The sequence below is a fragment of the Pseudophryne corroboree genome, chromosome 8, assembly GCF_028390025.1.
Source record: "Pseudophryne corroboree isolate aPseCor3 chromosome 8, aPseCor3.hap2, whole genome shotgun sequence".
Taxonomy (NCBI): domain Eukaryota; kingdom Metazoa; phylum Chordata; class Amphibia; order Anura; family Myobatrachidae; genus Pseudophryne; species Pseudophryne corroboree.
This window is the reverse complement of record NC_086451.1, coordinates 445,959,413-445,973,290: the sequence shown is the minus strand read 5'-3', so window position 1 is coordinate 445,973,290 and position 13,878 is coordinate 445,959,413. Positions and strand designations below refer to the sequence as shown.

The 13,878-nt window shown below is 51.0% G+C and overlaps 1 protein-coding gene across 6 annotated transcripts in view; it reads left to right on the top strand.

Moving 5' to 3' along the window:
- AGPAT1 (1-acylglycerol-3-phosphate O-acyltransferase 1) overlaps nucleotides 1-13,878 on the top strand; it is a 64,911-nt gene that overhangs the window by 10,512 nt on the left and 40,521 nt on the right. For 5 of the 6 annotated variants that reach the window (XM_063938165.1, XM_063938166.1, XM_063938164.1 and 2 more), the window contains one exon: nucleotides 2,087-2,142. The gene's annotated coding sequence lies outside the window, so the exon portion shown is untranslated. Of the gene's footprint in view, nucleotides 1-4; nucleotides 703-2,086; nucleotides 2,143-13,878 lie in introns of those variants that run through there. The other variant, XM_063938167.1, reaches the window with a different exon arrangement.

Genomic DNA, 13,878 nt, shown 5'->3' with positions numbered 1-13,878 from the left:
GGGAGGGGAATGGGAGTGCATGAAGAGCGATATAAGGAGACACTAATGAGAGTAAGATGGGAGTCACTTTGGAAAAGTCTATGTAGAACTTTATGGTGGAGGTAGGAGATGCAGCCACAGACTTACCTGCCGATAAGATGGACAGTGAGGAAAGTGGTACCTTTAGAAAGTGAAGACCCTGGACACATGATACCACCAGTGAGGAGACTGCAGGGGGTGGATGAAGCCTATGACCCTGGATACAAAGTTCCATTAGAGAGTGAGACCTTGGATACAAAGTACCATTAGAGCCCGAAGATCGTGGACACACGGTACCATTACAGAGTGGAGACCATGGACACATGGTACCATTAGAGTGAAGACCATAGACACATGGTACCATTAGAGTGAAGACCCTGGACACAAAGTGCTATTAGAGAGTGAAGACCCTGGACATACAGTACCATTAGAGAGTGAAAACCCTGGATACATGGTACCATTAGAGAGTGAAGACCCTGGACACACATTACCATTAGAGAGTGAAGACCCTGGACATACAGTACCATTACAGAGTGAAAATCATGGACACAAAGTATCATTAGAGAGTGAAGACCCTGGACACGCGGTACCATTAGAAACTGAAGACCGGTACACACATTACCATTAGAGAGTGAAGACCCTGGACACGCGGTACCATTAGAGAGTGAAGACCCTGGACACAAGGTACCATTAGAGAGTGAAGACTCTGGACACAAGGTACCATTAGAGCACAGGTTCTCAAACTCGGTCCCCAGGACCCCACACGGTTCATGTTTTGCAGGTCACCTGTAGATTTTTAAAATGTGACAGTTGGTGATACACAGTGCAGCTGCTGGGTGACATGGAAAACGTGAACCATGTGGGGTCCTGAGGAACGAGTTTGAGAACCACTGCATTAGAGAGTGAAGACCTTGGACATACAATACCATTAGAGAGTGAATACACTGGATATACAGTACCATTACAGAGTGAAAATCATGGACACATAGTATCATTAGAGAGTGAAGACTCTGGACACATGGAACAATTAGGGAATGAAGACCGTAGACACGTGGTACCATTAGAGAATGAGGACCCTGGACATGGTACTATTAGAGATTGAAGACCCTGGACACACAGTACCATTAGAGAGGGAAGACTCTGGACATGTGGTACCATTAGGAAGTCAAGACCTTTGACAGGTGGTACCATTAGAGAATGAAGACCCTTGACATTTGGTACCATTAGAGAATGAAGACCATGGACACACGGTACTATTAGACAGTGACGACCTTTGACACGCGGTATTACTAGAAAAGTACCATTGGAGAGTGAAGACCCCGGACATGCAGTACAATTAGAGATTGAAGAGAGAGTGAACACCATGGACACACGGTACCATGAGAGAGTGTAGACCTTTGACACACGGTATCATTAGAGAGAATGGAGATCCTGGGCACACTGTACAGTCAGAGAGAATGAAGATCCTGGGCACACTGTACGATTAGAGAGAATGGAGACCCTGGGCACACTGTACGATTAGAGAGAATGGAGACCCTGGGCACACTGTACGATTAGAGAGAATGGAGACCCTGGGCACACTGTACGATTAGAGAGAATGGAGACCCTGGGCACACTGTACGATTAGAGTGAATGGAGACCCTGGGCACACTGTACGATTAGAGAGAATGGAGACCCTGAGCACACTGTACGATTAGAGAGAATGGAGACCCTGGGCACACTGTACGATTAGAGAGAATGGAGACCCTGAGCACACTGTACAGTCAGAGAGAATGAAGATCCTGGGCACATTGTATGATTAGAGAGTGAAGACCCTATATACAGAAGAGGAAGCTGTCACAGTGAGGAAGGCATACAGTGTATTGGAGGAGGGGCAGTGGAGGAAGTGAAGGGACATACAGAGGAAGAGGAATAATCAGTTACAGAGAGCGTGTGTGGCTGGGTAACGTTCAGCACATCCCTAGTCAGGAGAATCACACATCACTGCATCTGTATCTGTAGGAGGAGAGTAGACAATGTGTCAGGGGCTGGTTCTCCCTCTCCAATCCTCTCTCTTCTTCCATCCCAGACTTTGCTGAAGCACAACAGGAAGACTGGAGCCTGACTGAAACCTTCTGTATACAGGTTAGTCATTGTGAATTGACACATACATACATATTATATATTACAGTGTATGTTGTATAGACTGGTCAGTAGTTTCAGCACATAACCACAATTGGCGTAACAAAAACCTGATTTCATTCAGAATTTAATCTCGTACATGGCACTAAATGAGCTGTCAAATGTCTTCTGCTTTGCATCAATGCCTTACTTGCTACAGTAACTGTGTATTTACCTTACACCCAACCTTTTCCTGTTTCTTTTCATTTGCAAGCACATGTTTAGCAATATCCTTCTGTTGTGTACTCAGTGTATTCATGTTGGATGTACAGGATTGTTCGAGGGTTTGTGTGTGTGTGTGTGTGTGTGTGTGTGTGTGTGTGTGTGTGTGTGTGTGTGCTGTGCAGGGTGTTATGTGTTTTAAACGTCTGTAAAGTGATTTGCTTTATGACTTGTTGAGCCTAGTCCATATTCACTATATGAGGCAGGCTGTCCTGCAGTTTGCGTACAGGTGCCTAGGGGTGTAAGAAAACAGAAATGTAAGAAATGTAGCCTGTAGCACAGGTTACTGCTTGGTTTATTATAATAATTTCTATATATGTACACACACACGCACGCGCGTGTGTGTGTGTATATATGTGTGTGTGTGTGTGTGTGTGTGTGTGTGTGTATTCTAGTGTTTCGTAAATAAATATCGTCCTGTGATATGCCTTCATTGTAAACCAGTTTGTATATTGTGTGTATCTTCTAGGAGGAGCTATGCATTAATGTAAATGCACCTCATAAAAGGCATCTCTGTTTATACAAGAGACATGCACTGTTATTTATGGATGTGAATGGGCGGACTGTGGAAACTGTTACATATACCTGCATTCATGTTACTATTGCGATGTGACACCAGTCTGAGTTTAATGAATGTATTAAATGCAGAAATTTAGGACTAAAATATCAAAAGGTTTATTTCAAGTGCACCCATGTCCTGCTCACAGCGTGGGCGGCCATTTTGTTTGTTGACATCAATATTCATGAGAATACGGCCTATGAGAGCGCTAGGATCCAGTGATGTCACTTTTATTGCGTGCCTATGGGTCCTGCCCTTATGTTAGGTGTCTGCGCACTTACCAGCCCATTCTGTCACTGGCGTGATGAAACACAATTCCCCAGGTTCGATGTGTTTGTATTTTGTTCACAGAGGAAAATCTCTGTCACACGTTTCTTGCTGTGGGTAGGACAAGCCCTTTGCCTCCCTGAGCAGATGGAATTCTTTGTGGCACAGATGCAACATGTTGCTGGAAACATTCCTTCGAAGAGACTCTGGTCCCTGGTGGCAGCGGATGTAGTCAAAAGGTCGAAAATGACAATATCGACATGCAAAATGACAACACAGCGATTTCGACAGTAATAGTGTTGACATTGTCAAATGTTAACAGGCCTTAAGGGTAAATTTACTAAAATGGGAGTTCTTTTTAAGATTGGATGTTGCCCGTAGCAACCAATCAATCAGATTAATGGGATTATATTCTAGATAAATGAGAAATGGAATCTGATTGGCTGCTATGGATAACATCCCATCTGAAATAGAACTCAATTTACTCCTAAGGATGGGCTGGGGGGGGGGGGTTAAAATTGGGCTGGGGGGGTTGAAATGGGATGGGGGGGTTAAAATTGGGACCGTCAGGAGCAGGTAAGTGACTGCTAGACCACATTCTAACATGTCAACATTTCATTGCTGTCTACGTAAAAGTCGCCAGTATAACCACGTCGACATTGTCATGTCGACACAACGAATGTCAGCATTGACTGTCGACATATCATACCCAACCCCATTCCCCACACCCCACACCATTATACCACCACCAGCCTTAACTGTTGACACAAGGCAGGATGGATCCAGGGATTCATTTTGTTTATTCCAAATTATGACCAGGAAACATTTTGCGATCTTCATCTGTCCGATGTTGGTGAGCCTGTGCCCACTGCAGCCTCAGACCCCTGACAGGAGTGGGACCTGGTGTGGACTTCTGCTGCTGTAGTCCATACTCTGCAAGGTTGGAGGTCCTGTGTGTGCTCCTCTGCATTCCTCTGTTGTGATGCCGGCTATTACTGTTACCTTCCTGTCAGCTAGAACCAGTCTGTCCATTCTCCTCTGACCTCTCTCATTTGCAAGGTGCTTTTCTGCCCACAGAACATGGGGGGTAATTCCGAGTTGATCGCAGCATCAAATTTGTTAGCAGTTGGGTAAAACCATGTGCACTGCAGGGGAGGCAGATATAACATGTGCAGAGAGAGTTAGATTTGGGTGGGTTATTTTGTTTCTGTGCAGGGTAAATACTGGCTGCTTTATTTTTACACTGCAACTTAGATTTCAGTTTGAACACACCACACCCAAATCTAACTCTCTCTGCAAATGTTATATCTGCCTCCCCTGCAGTGCACATGGTTTTTCCCAACTGCTAACAAATTTGCTGCTGCGATCAACTCTGAATTACCCCCATGGTTTTGCACACAACTCTCTGTAAACTCTAGAGAATGTTTTACATGAAAATCACAGGAGATCAGCAGTTTTTTCATGATCAAATTATTCCACAGACCAATCACCTTGGTCACAATCTTTAACCAATCTGGTGTTTTCGGTCTGAGCAACAGCTGAACCTCTTTGCCATGTCTGCCTGCTTTTGTGCATTCTGGGGCTAATTCAGACCTGATCGCTGAATGACAGGCAGAGGCGTACGCTGGACGGGAGGGGACAGACCGCCGGCGTTTGGCCGCCATTTTAGGGGCGCGCTCCGTGCAACGCAGGCATGCCCGGACCGTGTGCGTGGGGTGGGCCGCGGCAGCTGCATGACGTCACACGCAGCCGCTGCGACCAGCACAGCGACGGGTAGCTCCCTGCCAGCGCGCAGGAGCTGCGCTGGTGGGGAGCTACTCCTCCAGTACAAAAGCGGCGATGCTTTTGTACTTGTAAGACGGGGCAGGGACTGACATGCGGGGCGGACTAGCCCGGTGCTGGGCGTCCCCCCGCATGTCAGTGTGACTGAACGTAGATGTGCAGTCAGGTCTGCAGTAGGCCCTCAGTTGCTACCACATGACAGGCTTACTAGATATTTACATCAATATAACGTGTTCATAAGACTTCAGATTTTTCTTGTAGTTCCCCGGACCCTTAAGGCCCCCATCCACTAGTGCTATATGGCCACTTTTCATCTGATTCCGAGCTTTCGAATTGATGGATCGTATGAAAAGTGACACATCGCATGTCATTTTCCTCTGACTCCGAGCCGAGGCGCGCATTTGTACACCTGCGATCCTATCGCAGGTGATAACGCGGAGGAGTCACTTGACTGGTACCTGGACACACCCATCCACAAACCTAGCTGCATGCGATATATCAGATGCAATATATCAGATGAAAAAAGACCACTCAAGTTGCAAATCGTAATAGCAGGACTCCCGGGAAAGCTGCCAGGAAGGTCGGGGGGGAAATCGGATCCGACTTTCAGTTCAGATAAGTCTCACTAGTGGATGGGGGACTTTAGAGGAATGGATGGATGGCCTGCATCCCAAGTGGGCAGGATGGGGAAATAATACCGGGAATTGCTGGTCCGTGTGAAGGGGGCGGAGCCAATATGATACAGTTTGCTGCATTTGAGCCCCTCCCTCATCGCTGACTCACGCTTGGTGACATTTTGACATGATGGGCACAGGGCCTTATGACACGAAGAGCCCAACTCCAACCCTAAAATGTCCATCTGCATATACTCTCCATGCTTCGCCCTAGCCCTAACCCTATATATACGCACACCATAGTGTATGCTCAACCACCCACGTCGTATGTATATCAGAACACGACCGCACACCCATAAATGATATATCTACAGTATCTTATAAAATGGTCCTTGTTGTAATGAAATAGGGTGGAACAGATACAGAATAGGAGGAAGAAATAGTTCAAAATAGGCAGTTTAATTTGAATTCTTTTTAAAGAATAAACATGTAACTGGATAACAGTGTAAGTCAATAAGACAGCTAAAAAATTTCTGACAGAAATGTGCATGTCTGTCAGTGAGGCGGGGATGTGCTGCTGTCAGTGAGGCAGGGATGTGCTGCTGTCAGTGAGCCAGGAATGTGCTGCTGTCAGTGAGGCGGGGATGTGCTGCTGTCAGTGAGGCGGGGATGTGCTGCTGTCAGTGAGGCGGGGATGTGCTGCTGTCAGTGAGGCGGGGATGCATTGCTGTCAGTGAGGCGGGGATGTGCTGCAGTCAGTAAGGCGGGGATGTGCTGCAGTCAGTGGGGCGGTGATGTGCTGCTGTCAGTGAGGTGGGGATAAGCTGCTGTCAGTGAGGTGGGGATGTACTGCTGTCAGTGGGGCGGGGATGTGCTGCTGTCAGTGAGGCAGAGATGTGCTGCTGTCAGTGAGGCAGGGATGTGCTGCTGTCAGTGAGGCAGGGATGTGCTGCTGTCAGTGAGTCAGGAATGTGCTGCTGTCAGTGAGGCGGGGATGTGCTGCTGTCAGTGAGGCGGGGATGTGCTGCTGTCAGTGAGGCAGGGATGTGCTGCTGTCAGTGAGTCAGGAATGTGCTGCTGTCAGTGAGGCGGGGATGTGCTGCTGTCAGTGAGGCGGGGATGTGCTGCTGTATGTGAGGCGGGGATGTGCTGCTGTCAGTGAGGCGGGGATGCATTGCTGTCAGTGAGGCGGGGATGTGCTGCAGTCAGTAAGGCGGGGATGTGCTGCAGTCAGTGGGGCGGTGATGTGCTGCTGTCAGTGAGGTGGGGATAAGCTGCTGTCAGTGAGGTGGGGATGTACTGCTGTCAGTGGGGCGGGGATGTACTGCTGTCAGTGAGGCAGAGATGTGCTGCTGTCAGTGAGGCTGGGATGTGCTGACGTCAGTGAGGTAGGGATGTGCTGCTGTCAGTGAGGCGAGGATGCGCTGCTGTCAGGCGGGGATGCGCTGCTGTCAGTGAGGCGGTGATGCGCTGCTGTCAGTGAGGCGGGGATGCGCTGCTGTCTGTGAGGCCGTGATGTGCTGCTGACAGTGAGGCAGGGGATGTACTGCTGTCAGTAGTCTCGCTTGGAGTGATGCTGTTGGTTAAAGATGGTCATGTGACAGTTGGAACTGTCCTATCATAGGGAAATGATACATTGTCGTGTGATTTGAGGTAGGGATGCGCTACTGTCAGTAAGGCAGGGATGTGCTGCTGTCAGTGAGGCCGTGATGTGCTGCTGTCAGTGAGGCAGGGGATGTGCTGCTGTCAGTGATGCGGGGATGTGCTGACGTCAGTGAGGTAGGGATGTGCTGCTGTAAGTGAGGCGGGGATGAGCTGCTGTCAGTGAGGCGGGGATGTGCTGCTGTCAGTGAGGCGAGGATGTGCTGCTGTCAGTAGTCTCGCTGGGAGTGATGCTGTTGGTTAAAGATGGTCATGTGACAGTTGGAACTGTCCTGTCATAGGGAAATAATACGTTGTCGTGTGATTTGAGGTAGGGATGCGCTACTGTCAGTGAGGCGGGGATGCGATGCTGTCAGTGAGGCGTGGATGTTCTGCTGTCAGTGAGGTGGGGATGCGCTGCTGTCAGTGAGGCGGGGTGCGCTGCTGTCAGTGAGGCGGGGATGCGCTGTTGTCAGTGAGGCGGGGATGTGCTGCTGTCAGTGAGGTGGGATGTGCTGCTGTCAGTGAGGCAGGGATGCGCTGCTGTCAGTGAGGCAGGGATGCGCTGCTGTCAGTGAGGCGGGGATGTGATGCTGTCAGTGAGGCAGGATGTGCTGCTGTCAGTGAGGCCGTGATGTGCTGCTGTCCGTAGTCTAGCTGGGAGTGATGCTGTTGGTTAAAGATAGTCATGTGACAGTTGGAACTGTCTTGTCATAGGGAAATAATACATTGTCGTGCGATTTGAGGTAGGGATGTGCTGCTGTCGGTGAGGCAGTGATGCGCTACTGTCGGTGAGGTGGGGATGCGCTGCTGTCGGTGAGGCAGGGATGCGCTGCTGTCAGTGAGGCGGGGATGTGCTGCTGTCAGTGAGGCGGGGATGTGCTGCTGTCAGTGAGGCAGGGATGTACTGCTGTCAGTGAGGCGGGGATGTGCTGCTGTCAGTAGTCTCGCTGGGAGTGATGCTGTTGGTTAAAGATGGTCATGTGACAGTTGGAACTGTCCTGTCATAGGGAAATAATACGTTGTCGTGTGATTTGAGGTAGGGATGCGCTACTGTCAGTGAGGCCGGGATGCGATGCTGTCAGTGAGGCGTGGATGTTCTGCTGTCAGTGAGGTGGGGATGCGCTGCTGTCAGTGAGGCGGGGTGCGCTGCTGTCAGTGAGGCGGGGATGCGCTGTTGTCAGTGAGGCGGGGATGTGCTGCTGTCAGTGAGGTGGGATGTGCTGCTGTCAGTGAGGCAGGGATGCGCTGCTGTCAGTGAGGCAGGGATGCGCTGCTGTCAGTGAGGCGGGGATGCGCTGCTGTCAGTGAGGCAGGGATGTGCTGCTGTCAGTGAGGCGGGGATGCGCTGCTGTCAGTGAGGCGGGGATGTGCTGCTGTCAGTGAGGCCGTGATGTGCTGCTGTCCGTAGTCTAGCTGGGAGTGATGCTGTTGGTTAAAGATAGTCATGTGACAGTTGGAACTGTCTTGTCATAGGGAAATAATACATTGTCGTGCGATTTGAGGTAGGGATGTGCTGCTGTCGGTGAGGCAGTGATGCGCTACTGTCGGTGAGGTGGGGATGCGCTGCTGTCGGTGAGGCGGGGATGCGCTGCTGTCAGTGAGGCGGGGATGTGCTGCTGTCAGTGAGGCGGGGATGTGCTGCTGTCAGTGAGGCGGGGATGTACTGCTGTCAGTGAGGCGGAGATGTACTGCTGTCAGTGAGGCGGGGATGTACTGCTGTTAGTAGTCTTGCTGGGAGTGATGCTGTTGGTTAAAGATGGTCATGTGACAATTGGAACTATCCTGCCATAGGGAAATTATACATTGTCGTGTGACTTGAGGTAGGGATGTGCTGCTGTCAGTGAGGCGGGGATGTGCTTCTTGCAGTGAGGCAGTGATGTGCTGCTGTCAGTGAGGCGGGATGTGCTGCTGTCAGTGAGGCGGTGTTGTGCTGCTGTTAGTGAGGCGGTGATGCGCTGCTGTCAGTGAGGCAGGGATGAACTGCTGTTCATGAGGCGGCGATATGCTGGTGTCAGTGAGGCAGGGTTGTGCTGCTGTCAGTGAGGCGGGGATGTGCTGCTGTCAGTGAGGCAGGGATGTGCTGCTGTCAGTAGACTCTCTGGGAGTGATGCTGTTGGTTAAAGATGGTCATGTGACAGTTTGAACTGGCCTGCCATAGGGAAATAATACATTGTCGTGTGATTTGAGGTAGGGATGTGCTGCTGCCAGCGAGGCAGGGATGTGCTGCTGTCAGCGAGGCGGGGATGCGCTGCAGTCAGTGAGGCGGGGATGTGCTGCTGTCAGTGAGGCGGGGATATTCTGCTATCAGTGAGGCGGGGATGTGCTGCTGTCAGTGAGGCGGGGATGAGCTGCTGTCAGTGAGGCGGGGATGCATTGCTGTCAGTGAGGCGGGGATGTGCTGCTGTAGTGAGGTGGGGATGTGCTGCTGTCAGTGAGGCGGGGATGCATTTCTGTCAGTGAGGCAGTGATGTGCTGCAGTCAGTAAGGCGGGGATGTGCTGCAGTCAGTGGGGCAGGGATGTGCTGCTGTCAGTGAGGTGGGGATAAGCTGATGTCAGTGAGGTGGGGATGTACTGCTGTCAGTGGGGCGGGCATGTACTGCTGTCAGTGAGGCAGAGATGCGCTGCTGTCAGTGAGGCTGGGTTGTGCTGACGTCAGTGAGGTAGGGATGTGCTGCTGTCAGTGAGGCGAGGATGCGCTGCTGTCAGTGAGGCGGGGATGCGCTGCTGTCAGTGAGGCGGTGATGCGCTGCTGTCAGTGAGGCGGGGATGCGCTGCTGTCTGTGAGGCCGTGATGTGCTGCTGACAGTGAGGCAGGGGATGTACTGCTGTCAGTAGTCTCGCTTGGAGTGATGCTGTTGGTTAAAGATGGTCATGTGACAGTTGGAACTGTCCTGTCATAGGGAAATGATACATTGTTGTGTGATTTGAGGTAGGGATGCGCTACTGTCAGTGAGGCAGGGATGTGTTGCTGTCAGTGAGGCCGTGATGTGCTGCTGTCAGTGAGGCAGGGGATGTGCTGCTGTCAGTGATGCGGGGATGTGCTGACGTCAGTGAGGTAGGGATGTGCTGCTGTAAGTGAGGCGGGGATGAGCTGCTGTCAGTGAGGCGGGGATGAGCTGCTGTCAGTGAGGCGAGGATGTGCTGCTGTCAGTAGTCTCGCTGGGAGTGATGCTGTTGGTTAAAGATGGTCATGTGACAGTTTGAACTGGCCTGCCATAGGGAAATAATACATTGTCGTGTGATTTGAGGTAGGGATGTGCTGCTGTCAGCGAGGCAGGGATGTGCTGCTGTCAGCGAGGCGGGGATGCGCTGCTGTCAGCGAGGCGGGGATGTGCTGCTGTCAGTGAGGCGGGGATGTGCTGCTGTCAGTGAGGTGGGAATGTGCTGCAGTCAGTGAGGCGGGGATGTGCTGCTGTCAGTGAGGCGGGGATGTGCTGCTGTCAGTGAGGCGGGGCTGCGCTGCTGCCAGTGAGCCGGGATGTGCTGCTGCCAGTGAGACGGTAATGTGCTGCTGCCAGCGAGGCAGTGATGTGCTGCTGTCAGTGAGGCGGTGATGTGCTGCTGCCAGTGAGGTGGTGATGTGCTGCTGTCAGTAAGGGAGTGATGTGCTGATGTTAGTGAGGCGGTGTTCTGCTCTGTCAGTGAGGTGGGGATGTGCTGCTGTCAGTGATGTGGGGTTTTGCTGCTGTCAGTGATGCGTGGATGTGCTGCTGTCAGTGAGGTGGGGTTGTGCTGCTCTGTCAGTGAGGCGGGGATTTGCTGCTGTTAGTGAGGTGGTGATGCGCTGCTGTCAGTGAGGCAGGGATGAACTGCTGTCAGTGAGGCAGGGATGTGCTGCTGTCAGTGAGGCAGGGATGAACTGCTGTCAGTGAGGCAGGGTTGTGCTGCTGTCAGTGAGGCGGGGATGTGCTGCTGTCAGTAGACTCTCTGGGAGTGATGCTGTTGGTTAAAGATGGTCATGTGACAGTTTGAACTGGCCTGTCATAGGGAAATAATAAGATTTTTAACCTACCGGTAAATCTTTTTCTCCTAGTCCGTAGAGGATGCTGGGGACTCCGTAAGGACCATGGGGTATAGACGGGCTCCGCAGGAGATATGGGCACTCTAAGACTTTAGATGGGTGTGAACTGGCTCCTCCCTCTATGCCCCTCCTCCAGACCTCAGTTAGAGAACTGTGCCCAGAGGAGACGGACAGTACGAGGAAAGGATATTTGTTAAACTAAGGGCGAGATACATACCAGCCCACACCATACACACCGTACAATATGGTATATACCAAACCAGTTAACAGCATGAACAAAACAGCATCAGCCAGAGACTGATCTCAACTGTAACATAACCCTTATGTAAGCAACAACTTTATACAAGCCTTGCAGAAAAAGTCCGCACTGGGACGGGCGCCCGGCATCCTCTACGGACTAGGAGAAAAAGATTTACCGGTAGGTTTAAAATCTTATTTTCTCTTACGTCCTAGAGGATACTGGGGACTCCGTAAGGACCATGGGGATTATACCAAAGCTCCAGACCGGGCGGGAGAGTGCGGATGACTCTGCAGCACCGATTGAGCAAACAGGAGGTCCTCATCAGCTAGGGTATCAAACTTGTAGAATTTAGCAAAAGTGTTTGAACCCGACCAAGTAGCTGCTCGGCAAAGCTGTAATGCCGAGACGTCTCAGGCAGCCTCCCAAGAAGAGCCCACCTTCCTAGTGGAATGGGCCTTTACAGAATCTGGTAACGGCAATCCAGCCGTAGAATGAGCCTGCTGAATCGTGTTACAGATCCAGCGAGCAATAGTCTGCTTAGAAGCAGGAGCACCAACTTTGTTGGCTGCATACAGGACAAACAGTGCCTCTGTTTTCCTAACCCGAGCCGTCCTGGCTACATAAATCTTTAAGGCCCTGACTACGTCAAGGGACTTGGAATCCTCCAAGTCACCCGTAGCTACAGGCACCACAATAGGTTGGTTCATATGAAACGACGACACCACCTTAGCTAGAAATTGAGGACGAGTCCTCAACTCTGCTCGATCCTCATGGAAAATCAGATAGGGGCTCTTGTGAGACAAAGCCGACAATTCGGACACCCTCCTCGCAGATGCCAAGGCCAACAACATGACCACTTTCCAAGTGAGAAATTTTAGTTCAACCGTTTGAAGAGTCCCACGGTGTCACTGGGGGCACAAAAGGAGGTTGGATGTGCAGCACTTCCTTTTCAAAAGTCTGGACCTCTGGGAGAGAAGCCAATTCCTTCTGAAAGAATATAGATAAGGCCGAAATCTGCACCTTAACGGAGCCTAACTTAAGGCCCATATCCACTCCTGTCTGTAGAAAGTGGAGAAAACGACCCAGCTGAAAATCTTCCGTAGGAGCATTCTTAGCTTCACACCAAGATACATATTTTCTCCAGATACGGTGATAATGCTTCGCCGTTACCTCCTAGCTCTGATTAGAGTAGGGATGACTTCCCACTGAATACCTTTCCTAGCTAGGATTTGGTGTTCAACCGCCATGCCGTCAAACATAACTGCGGTAAGTCCTGAAACACACAGGGCCCCTGTTGTAACAAGTCCTCCCTGGGAGGAAGAGGCCACGGATCTTCTGTGAGCATTTCTTGAAGATCTGAATACCAGGCCATTCGAGGCCAATCTGGAACAATGAGTATTGTCTGCACTCTTGTTCGTCTTATGATTCTGAATATTTTTGAGATGAGTGGCAGTGGAGGAAACACATAGACCGACTGAAACACCCACGGTGTCACTAGGGCGTCCACCGCCACTGCCTGAGGGTCCCTCGACCTGGAACAATACGTCCAAAGCTTTTTGTTGAGGCATGACGCCATCATGTCTATTTGAGGAAGTCCCCAACGACTTGTTACCTCTGCAAAGACTTCTTGATGAAGTCCCCACTCTCCTGGATGGAGATCGTGTCTGCTGAGGAAGCCTGCTTCCCAGTTGTCTACTCCTGGAATGAAGACTGCTGACAGAGCGCTTACATGATTTTCCGCCCAGCGAAGATTCCTGGTGGCTTCTGCCATTGCTGCTCTGCTCCTTACATGCGCCACTGCCGTGACGTTGTCTGACTGAATCAGAACGGGTAGGTTGCGAAGAAGGGTCTCCGCTTGTTGTAGGCCGTTGTATATGGCCCTTAATTCCAGCACATTGATGTGTAGACAAGCCTCCTGGCTTGACCATATTCCCTGAAAATTTTTCCCTTGCGTGACTGCTCCCCATCCTCGGAGGCTCGCGTCCGTGGTCACAAGAACCCAATCTTGAATGCCGAACCTGCGACCCTCTAGAAGGTGAGCACTCCGAAGCCACCACAGGAGAGATACCCTGGCCCTGGGGGACAGGCTTATCCTCCGATGCATTTGTAGATGGGACCCTGACCACTTGGCCAGAAGGTCCCACTGAAAAGTTCTCGCATGGAACCTGCCGAACTGAATGGCCTCGTAGGCCGCCACCATCTTCCCCAATACTCGAGTACATTGACGAACTGACACTCTTTTTGGTTTTAGCAGGTCCTTGACCATGTTCTGGAGCTCCTGGGCTTTTTCCATTGGGAGAAAACCCTCTTTTTTTCCGTGTCCAGAGCCATGCCCAAAAACGCCAGCCG